We start from the raw sequence: 9674 nt of genomic DNA on the forward strand, positions 1-9674 counted from the left end.
AAGAGACCCATGTCTACTCCTGTCCTTGCACTTTGCTGGTGCTGGGAAGCCTGCTGTAGCTCCCGTAGGCTTTCGTAGAAAAGCAGGGATAAAGAAATAGAACGGTCAATAAATACAATGTCTAAGAGTCCCTTTCTCTGCAAACATTGTAATAGTTGTTGGGAAGATAAAGGGAAATAAAACCTTCTGAAAGGTTTTGAAAAATATAAAGACCCAGGTAACGATGACATTTTATAAGAAAAATATTTGTCAAGAAATATTAATGTAAGTTTTTGGTAAGACAATCGTATTTCTTTTATGGCTTACAAAATTGATGTCACTAAAATATATCCCAGGGCACGGAGCTAGAAATGTGTGCTGGGGAGACAAAATGTGGGGTACCCCTGTGCAGGTGGGGGAGCACGGGCTGAACATTGTGGCAAGCAGAGCCTGTAAGCTTATGGGATGAGCCTGGAAGAATTTCCAATTTAATTTAACAGGCATCTTTATTGACCATTTTATCATAAACTTAAAAAGAAAAACCCTATTTAAGTAATCTCTACACCCAGTGTGGGGCTTGATCTCACGACCCTGAGATTAAGAGTTGTGCGCTCTTCCAACTGAAGAGGCAGGTGCCCCAATTTTATGATGAACTTTAAGAGCAAGTCTTCCTTCAGTGATACCCCATCCCCAAATTAACTTCCCTTTGTTTATCACCTCTGTGGAAATTTCCTTTGTGTATTGACACCATTGGCAGTTCTAGAACTTCCTTTTTCATTTACTGTACAGGCATGTGTAATATCTAACTAAACCATCTCCTATTTTAACAAAAGAAGCCAACTAAGTGGGATCTTGACATCTGAAAATTCCTTGATTTTCCAGGCTTCCATTTATGCAAAAGTAATGACATTTTCCCATAGTTTATGAATGAAATCCTTCTTTGGCATTTTTGATAGTCTAATACATACTGAAATTGCTTCTCACTTATTCTTGGAGGCCACAGTAATGACATAAGAAGCACCACCAAACCAATAAAGGACCCCGAGGCTACCAGCCCTATATTTATTCCATATGAAGACAGGATTCTAATGTGGCTCTATGTTAGAGGGACTTAGGTTCATTTTTGAAAGATTCCAGAAAAGCCACAGAACGAAATTCATTACCTTTCAAAAGAATAAATGAGGTCAAAGGCTGGGAAAGGCAGAGTTAAGAAATCCCCACGCTAGAGAAAGCAAAAGGCAGCACGAGTATTGCAAGGAAGTGGTCAGTGCTAGCAGACGGTGGGGCAATGAGGTTGAGCAGAGGTGGAAACTGACTCATGGCCCCTCTTCCATTTGGGTTTCTGTGGCCAAACGCCTTTGCAAAGTCCCCAGTTACTTCCGCCCTCCTGTCGTGACTGCAAGGGATTTCTCAGGGGGTCGTACCTGGGAGAAGCTATGCAGGTAACAGCTGGACCGATGAATGGGACAAGGAATAGGGTCCCCCCAGGGTGACCCAGAGGATCCGTGTGTGTGTGCGCACGCGCGGTGGGGGTGAGGGGGTGGGAGGTGGGGGGCCATCGGTTTCACCTGCATTGGACATTTGAAGGTGAGGTCACCCTCCCGTTTCCTCACTGACCCATTCATTGTCTCAGGAAACAATTACTGCACTCATAGGATTGGCAAATGATTTAAACCAAAGTACCAGACTCCCTTAATAAAGAGGTGTAGGGCAAATTAAAAAAAAAAAAAATACCCTTGAATTATAGAGATGGAAAATTACTGGTTAGTACATGGTGGCTCGAATATCTATGTTTATCCTGATACTCTCAAGACCCCACAAAAATGACTATGAATGAATTATTTTAAAGCACAAATCTGCAAAGACTAAGAGCAGAGGAAACAGCTGGAAAAGGGAAGGTGGAAAGCCAGTGGATGAGTGCGAATGGGCGAACGAGCTCAAAGAAGCCCAGCCCAAGGTTGGAGGGCTGGGAATGGCCGCAGCCTTGGTCTTCTAACCCGCAGGCGCGAGTGGGACACTCCCCTCAGAAGCTGATCACCACGGAAGACCTAAGACCCTAAAACAGATCCCACAGCCTCTTCCCCGTGCCCCAGCATCTCACTTCCACACCCACAGAAGGTTCCTGAAAACTCCCGCCATGTTCTGGGGACAGGATGTGCCTCTCAGGCTGCCAGCCCCTCGCTCTTCCATTGGCGCGGGGGTGGGGGGGCATTCTGGACTGCGTGACCCACACAGACTCGGGTCCCGCGTGGCCCTGAACTTCAGGTGCCCTCCCGCCACCGTGGGCTGTTCTCTGTCCCTCCTGGCCTCACTTCACCTCCACACCAGTTTCCTGAAAACTATCTGGGGGAATCCTCTAACAATTCAGAAAGCAAAACCAATGCTTGTTTTTTTTTAGTTGACAGTCTATATGGTGGCTCGTTTCTCGTGCCCTGCTTGTGCACAGATGTCATAATGTGCTGTCAGAATAATACTAAATGCACAGAAAGGACGCGTGCATGTCTGTGCTTGTTTCAATGGAGAGCTAAAAGCCCCGGCTGTGGGTCTCCAAGTTCCCACCTGGAGCTCTGAGCACCCAGTAGTCTCCACTCCTGGAATTGGGTGCTGGAGTACAGAGTTGAGATCCAGTCCCTACTGTCCAGGAGGCACAGGGTAAGGGAGAAGTCAGAGACTTGACTGGACGGGGTGAGAGAGCAGGGTAGAGTCGGCCCAGCAGGCGGACAAAGCTCACCAGGCTGGAGGAGGAGCAAGAGGGAACATTCGCAGAGAGGGTCCGGCGGGCTGCAGCCGAAGGAACAGCATTCCCAACAGAAGGCACAGAGAAGGGGCCACATGCGGGACACGGAGGATCTCCTGAGCGGCTGCAGTCAAGGGGAAAGTGGCCAGTGGCCGGGAGGGAGGCTGGAGGGGGCCTGGGCCTGGCTTATCATGCCAAGGAAGCAAAAGGATCTCGAAAGAAGCTGGTACCTCATTGAAATGCCCCAGTGATTTCACGTAAAGGGGAAACACCTGATGGTCGCCGTATGCTTTTCCTTAGTGGCTGGATGCCTCCCCTCCCCCCACCCCCGTCTACCCATCTGTGGCAGGAATGAAAATGACTACCCCTGTTGTTTTTGTGTTTTTTGTTTTTTTTTTTTGAAAGGAAAACATGTGGCCCTGTGGGACCGGGTGCCGTGGGAAGATGCAGGGAACTACCTGGTCACACTGTGATGTGTGCCTTGAAGAGTCCCCCTCACCCCCAACAGCCCATCAAGACGGATACCCACTTTTATTTATTTTTTTAAGAAGATTTTATTTACTTGACAGAGATCACAAGTAGGCAGAGGCAGGCAGAGAGAGAGAAGCAGGCTCCCCGCAGAGCAGAGAGCCTGATGTGGGCTTCAATCCCAGGACCCTGAGACCATGACCTGAGCAGAAGGCAGAGGCTTTAACCCACTGAGCCACCCCGACGCACTGATACCCGCTTTTTGCACCTGTTGCTCAGTAGCAACACTGACCGAGCAGCTGAGCTGCTGTGCTCCTTCCTCCTCCCGGGACCTGTTCTCCCTGGGCACTATCGGCAGTAGTGCTTGCTTTTTGCTCCACACCAACCCCAAGGTCTGTTCGGATTTCTCTGAGGGAATTATCCCCTCTTTAAGAGAATGCAAAAATCCGGGTCCTGCCCTCCTTTTGAAAAGGCCCAAAGTCCTTGGGAGAATCTGTCTCTTACGTTGCCGTGTCTCTGGGGGGCAAGTGGCTCAAGCTCCGCCAGGTAGGTCTTGGTCGCAGGACTTTGAGTGGTAAAGGAAAAATAAAGGCGAAGGTTCGGGAAAAAAGAGGAGTGGATAATTTTGTTACTTTGGCTTCCAAAGGGATTTGGAAGCTTCATCATCCTCCTGCCTTGAAAAAGCAGATGGGGGGGGGTCAGCAACATGAGGGGATTTTCCTCAAGTTACTCTATCAGGAAAGCGTGAGGCTTCCAGGGTCTTTAGGGAAGAAAAAAAAAAACGAGAGGGAAAGGCAGAAGAGGGAGATGCAAGTCTAGGCAAACAGAAAAGCCTGCGGCTTTCCCCCCAGACCTTGGGGGGGTTTAGAGAGTCACTCAGGGCCCCCTCATGATCCTTTTGTTATGTCCTTTGGAAATCTGGGAGTCTGGGGTTTTAGACAACAGCTTCTCTCTTTTTAAAATTTTGTTTTGTTTAAGATTTTGCAGAGAGAAAATGCACAAGCAGAGGGGGGAGGGGCAGAGGGAGAGAGAGAATCCCAAGCAGACTCCTTGCTGGGCACAGAGCCCAACTCAGGACCCGGAGATCATCCCCTGGGCTGAAGTCAAGATTCAGACTCTTAAACGACTGAGCCATCCAGGCGCCCCTTAAAATACTAATCCCCTCCACACTACCGTTACTGTTACTTGTAAACCCTGAGCTGTGAGCTCATTGCTCCCCCCCCACTCCGCCCCCGCCGTGGATTCCTCCCCTAAAGCTCATGAGATAGGGGATAGTGCGGACTTGCACCAAGGCCCAGCCAACTGCGAAGCTTCTGACTATAGAAAGTGGGGACTCTCCAGCCTGAACCCGCCCAGCTCCAGGACCCAGAGCCACAGAGAACCGGAGGAGAGGAAGTGAGCTCTTATATTCTGGCCGCGCTCAGCCCACTCCGCTCTCTTCACCTGCAGCTTTTTAAGCAGGACTTAACTTCTTGAACCTGATTTTGATCTGGCTTTGGAAACGCAGCTGTCTCCTGATGAAACCAGCCCCCTCTCCATCTGGTGGATTAACTTGCTTTTCATCTCCTCCTCCCTCCCTCGGCCCGCGGGTCAGCAGGCTACTTGATAGCACCTTGGGCCAGAGAATCAATGGATAAGAAAGGGAAAAGGAGGGAAACTTAGCTCAACTCTTGTTACCTGAGGCAGCCGCTGAAACCAATGCCCACAAAGGGGGTTTTGTATTTCCCATGAATTTAAAATGTCCTTGTCACTCATGCTACCGAATGTCCCGAGTTGGTGATCCAAAAGAGAATGCAATCATTGTGCAAGCAGGACAGTGTACAAGGAAATACTTCGGAGCACATGGTTTTGTGTTAAAACCTCAACCTCAAAGAGGTAACTACGCTGTCTCTTTGCTGCCCTGCCCTTGTCTTAGTTGTGGGTGGGGGAGAATGGAGCTCCTGAAAAGTCCAGGGCCTTTAGGAGGTCCCAGTTAAGGTCACACACTACCCCCCACCCCTGCCATGGGTCTCAGTCACGCCCCCTCCTCCTCTGTGGGCTCCTGAGTCAGGCCGCCCTTCACCCTTCTCTCTGTGAGTCTGAGTCACACCCTTTCTCTCTGTGGGTTTGAGTACGGTCTCCCTCAGTGGATTCCAGTCATGCCCCCGTCTCTCTGTGGAACCCAGTTGCACACCCACTTCCTCTGTAGACCCAAGTCACACCCCCACTCTCTCTGTTCGGCTTCCTCACTCCCTGCTCTAGCTGGTCCTTTCTGGATGCCTTTTCCAGTTCTTGTCAGGAAGCACATAAGCTTGGTTTTAAACTTGAGATCTCTGAATGTTAGAATGGTAAATTGTAAGCAGCGACTTGACCTTGAAAACTTGGCCATTGGGCTTAATCATGAAGCTTTGGAGGAGAAGGAAGCCATTCCCATCCGGGGAGTAAGAGGTGTCTTTTCAAAACTTCTTTCTTTTCTTTTTTTCTCTTTCTTGTCTTTTTCCTTTCTCTTCTTTTTTTTCTTTCTTTCTTTTTTTTTTTTTTTTTTACTGCTCCCCCACATAGGAGGAGGAGAGCCACTGTTGTGTAAGAAAACATCGTATTAGCCTGCAAGCTAGTGGTATGCAGAGAAGCTTTGCTCCTGAACGGAGGGGCACTTCTGTGTTAGCTCTGGGGTAACTCTGAGGTTATTTCTGAGGTTGAAAGTGAAAGAAGAAGTTTCCTAATTCTGACCTGATTTCTTTGCTCAAATTATTATTCTTAGGAACTATGAAAGAGAATGTCAGAATTACATTTTCCATTCCCTTTTCTCCTCTTCTTAAAGACATTCTGGGGTGGGGGCGCCTGGGTGGCTCAGTGGTGAAAGCCTCTGCCTTCCGCTCAGGTCATGATCTCAGGGTCCTGGGATGGAGCCTCAAATCAGGCTCTCTGCTCAGCAGGGAGCCTGCCTCCTCTCTCTCTCTCTCTCTCTCTCTCTCTGCCTCTCTGCCTACTTGTGATCTGTCTGTCAAATAAATACAAATTAAAAAAAAAAAGATATTCTGGGGTGGGCAGAAGTTAAAATTATTTTTCTAATTTTTTTTTAAGGAGGCTCTGTGTCCCTCTTTTTGTTTTTAATTTAAAATAAACTAATTAACATACATCATTAGTTTCAGAGGTAGAGGTAAGTGATTGACCAGCTGCATATAATACCCAGTGCTCGTCCCATCACAAGCCCTCCTTAATGCCCATCACCTGGTTACCCCATCTCCCCCCACCTCAATTCCCTCCAGAAACCCTCAGTTTCTTTCCCATAGTTCAGAGTCTCTCATGGTTTGTCTCTCTCTGTTTTGTTTCTTAAATTCTGCGTATGAATGAAATCATATGATATTTGTTTTTCTCTGATTGACTTATCTCACTTAGCATAATATCCTTTAGTTCCACCTATGTTGTTGCAAATGGTAGGATTTCATTATTTTTGATGGCAGGGTTATATATATGATATGTATATCATTCTTCTTTATTCTTCTTTATTCATTCTTGATTCATTCATCTGTCAGTGGACATCTGGGCACTCTCCATAGTTTGGCTATTGTGGACATTGCTGCTATAAACATTGGAGTGTATGTGCCCCTTCGGATCACTACATTTGTATCTTTGGGGTAAATACCCAGTAGTTTGATTGCTGCAACTCTTGGAGGAACCTCCATACTGTTTTCCAGAACAGCTGCACCAGCTTGCATTTCTACCATCAGTGTAGGAGGGTTCCCCTTTCTCTGCATCCTCACCAGCATCTGTCATTTCCTGACTTGTTAATTTTAGCCATTCTGACTGGTATGAGGTGGTATCTCATTGTGGAAGGAAATAGTCAACAAAACCATAAACAACCTACATAATGGGAGAAGATATTTGCAAATGTCTTAACAGATAAAACGCTAGTACCCCAAATCTATTAAGAACTTTTCAAACTCCACACCCAAGAAACAGATAAACCAATCAAGAAACAGGCAGAAGACATGAATAGACATTTCTCCAAAGAGGGCATCCAAATAGCCAACAAGACGCATGAAAAAAGGCTCCGGGTCACTCAGCATCAGACAAATACAAATCAAAACCCTCTGTCTTTTGATTATGAAAAATCTCAAACTGAAGTAGAGAATTGGCACTTTGGGCAAATTCAAAACTAACAAAAGCAAGGAAATAATGGAATTAAATAGCAAAGGTGGAGGAAAAGACTCTTGCTTCTGCATTCTCAATAACAAGGATACCTCCCTTACATACTGATGTGTAAATTAGCAAGACTTTCAACTTTTTGAGGGCCTCTGTCTCTGGCCTGGCCCCTAGGATCTGCTTCTGTAGTTTCTTCCTTGGGATTCGGGAATATACAAAGGCCTTGGAGAGAAGGCAAGTGAGCTTGACATTTCAGTAAATCCTCATAAATAGGTTTTCAGAAAAGCCAGCAGGCCATGGGTTGCTAACATCCTGGTAGAGCTGGATGCAGACCTGTAGGAGGGATGACGGAGGGCCAGGCAGACCAGAGGAGACATTGCCACTTAACCCAGCCAGGGAGGAAAGTCAGCATCAGGGAGACAGAATCTTCAATGGTCTGGACTACACCAGAGCCAGAGCTTCTCAAAAGTCAATGCTCCCACAGACCACCTGGGGAGCTCGTGGAGATGCAGATTTTGAGTGAGCTGGGGGGTGGGGGAGCTGCCAACCTGCACTGCTCCCCAGCTCACAGGCACAGCTGGCTTCAAGCTGCAGCCTCTGCCCACAAGGTTCTGAACTTCATCAGATGCTCTACTGTGACCTTGACATTCCTTTTTTTTTTTTTAAGACTTTATTTATTTATTTATTTATTTAAGAGAGAGAGAGTGAGGGGAAAAGCAGAGGGAGAGGGAGAGAGAATCTCAAGCAGACTCGATGCTGAGAGTAGAGCCTGATGAAGGGCTCAGTCTCACGACCTTGAGGTCATGACCTGAGCCGAAACCAAGAGTTAGTCGCTTAACCGACTGAGCCATCCACGCACCCCTTCAAATTCTTCCTAATTTAAACTTGAACCTGTGTTTTGTGAGTAGAGTCAGGTGATACGGGTAGCCAGCACAAGTGAGGAGGAGGTCCTGCAGGGCAGTGTGAGGGCGCCAGTCCCCCATCTCTTGCTGCCCTATTTGTGTAGGTATAATGATGGAGATGCCCAGGAGTACAGAATCCTGGTGGGAATTCTGCCCATCGCAAAGCAAGTACAGGGTAATGCTACGTCTGTGACTTACGAAGGTTGATGGTGCTGGCAGCCTTAGAACCAGAATTTTCTGTGACTAGAGAAAAAAAGAAATGTAGTTCTAAGAGTCATGATGACTAAAAAACCCTAACATACTCTTTCTGTTACGTCTCTCTCTTAGCCAACCACTTATGCCCAAAGTGATGCCACGCAAGGAAAGAAAAAGTTCCTTTCCTTTCAGTTGTTCCTTCTTCCTCAAGAAGCAGAAGCTGGAGATCGTTGATAGACTATGAGCTCATTAAGAAGTAAAATACTAAGAAGAGTTGAGTTGCTTTGTTCAGTGTTTGTTCGGGTGAGAACACAATGAGAATGCGTGTACAAGTTACAAAACACAGGTGGTGTAATTCTGATGATTCCACGTATGAATTAACTTGAAGTTTCCATTTAAAACTGGCATTACAGGATAAAAAAATGAATGGGAAATCCATGCGAGTTAATTTAAAATCTAAATGTTTCTTTTCTTAGAATGACATTAAATAGCAAATCTAAAACATCACTAGTTGAGAGGCTGTGGGAGACATGAAAAAACTTCATCCTTTGGTACCTTCTGTGGTCCTTTTTTCCTTATTCTGAATAAGGCACCCAGAGTTTTACTTTGTACTGGGCCATACAAATTATATAGCCAGACCAGCTCCTAGATGATGCTGATGTTCTTGGCATTTTGACATCATCTTGACAGACCACATTTTGAGAAGTGAGAGTCTATACTGAGGTTTTGAAGCCAGAAAGACTTGGTATCAATTCTTGACTCTACCACTTGCTAGCTGCTTTTGTGATCTTAGGTAATCCTTAAAGGAATGTGTAGAAGAAAGGCGAAACATACCTTTATGGCTTATCGGTAATGTAATGACAGGTCTAACTTGGTATGTGATATTTTTGCTCACATACAATAGTTTTCTTATCTGTACTATGTGGATCATAATTCCTTGCAGGCAGGAATTCAAAAGACAACCCCCTCCTTGAAACTCTTCTTGCCGGGGGCAGACCCTGGAGCAGACCCTGGAGAGCGGTCATCCCTCCTCTGCTATAGTCGGTGGTTGACCTTTTAGTCCCTCTGCTTGGCTATAAGCTCTTTGAGAACCGGGTCATGCCACGGCTCTGTCCTGAACCATGACCACACAGCCAACCTTAACCACGGGCAGTATCAATATTCTTATAACGCAGATGCTTAATATTGAATGAATACATCTTCTCTGCTTCAACCAAGCAAGGTGCCATCATTGAAGTACAACACGTTCCCTCCAGATTCCTGCCATC

The 9674-nt window shown here is 46.5% G+C and overlaps 2 long non-coding RNA genes across 2 annotated transcripts; both read left to right on the forward strand.

The window, feature by feature from the left end:
- Positions 1–1333: 1333 nt before the first annotated feature.
- LOC309845969 lies at positions 1334–2471 on the forward strand. Its single transcript, XR_014301633.1, has 2 exons — positions 1334–1421; positions 1983–2471. It is a non-coding gene; the product is annotated as an uncharacterized lncRNA (long non-coding RNA).
- Positions 2472–4486: 2015 nt separating this feature from the next.
- Positions 4487–8684, forward strand: LOC309845970. Its single transcript, XR_014301634.1, has 2 exons — positions 4487–5059; positions 8539–8684. It is a non-coding gene; the product is annotated as an uncharacterized lncRNA (long non-coding RNA).
- The last annotated feature ends 990 nt before the right edge of the window (positions 8685–9674 follow it).

The sequence above is a fragment of the Mustela nivalis genome (genome assembly GCF_964662115.1).
Source record: "Mustela nivalis genome assembly, chromosome: 13".
NCBI classification, from domain to species: Eukaryota; Metazoa; Chordata; class Mammalia; order Carnivora; family Mustelidae; genus Mustela; species Mustela nivalis.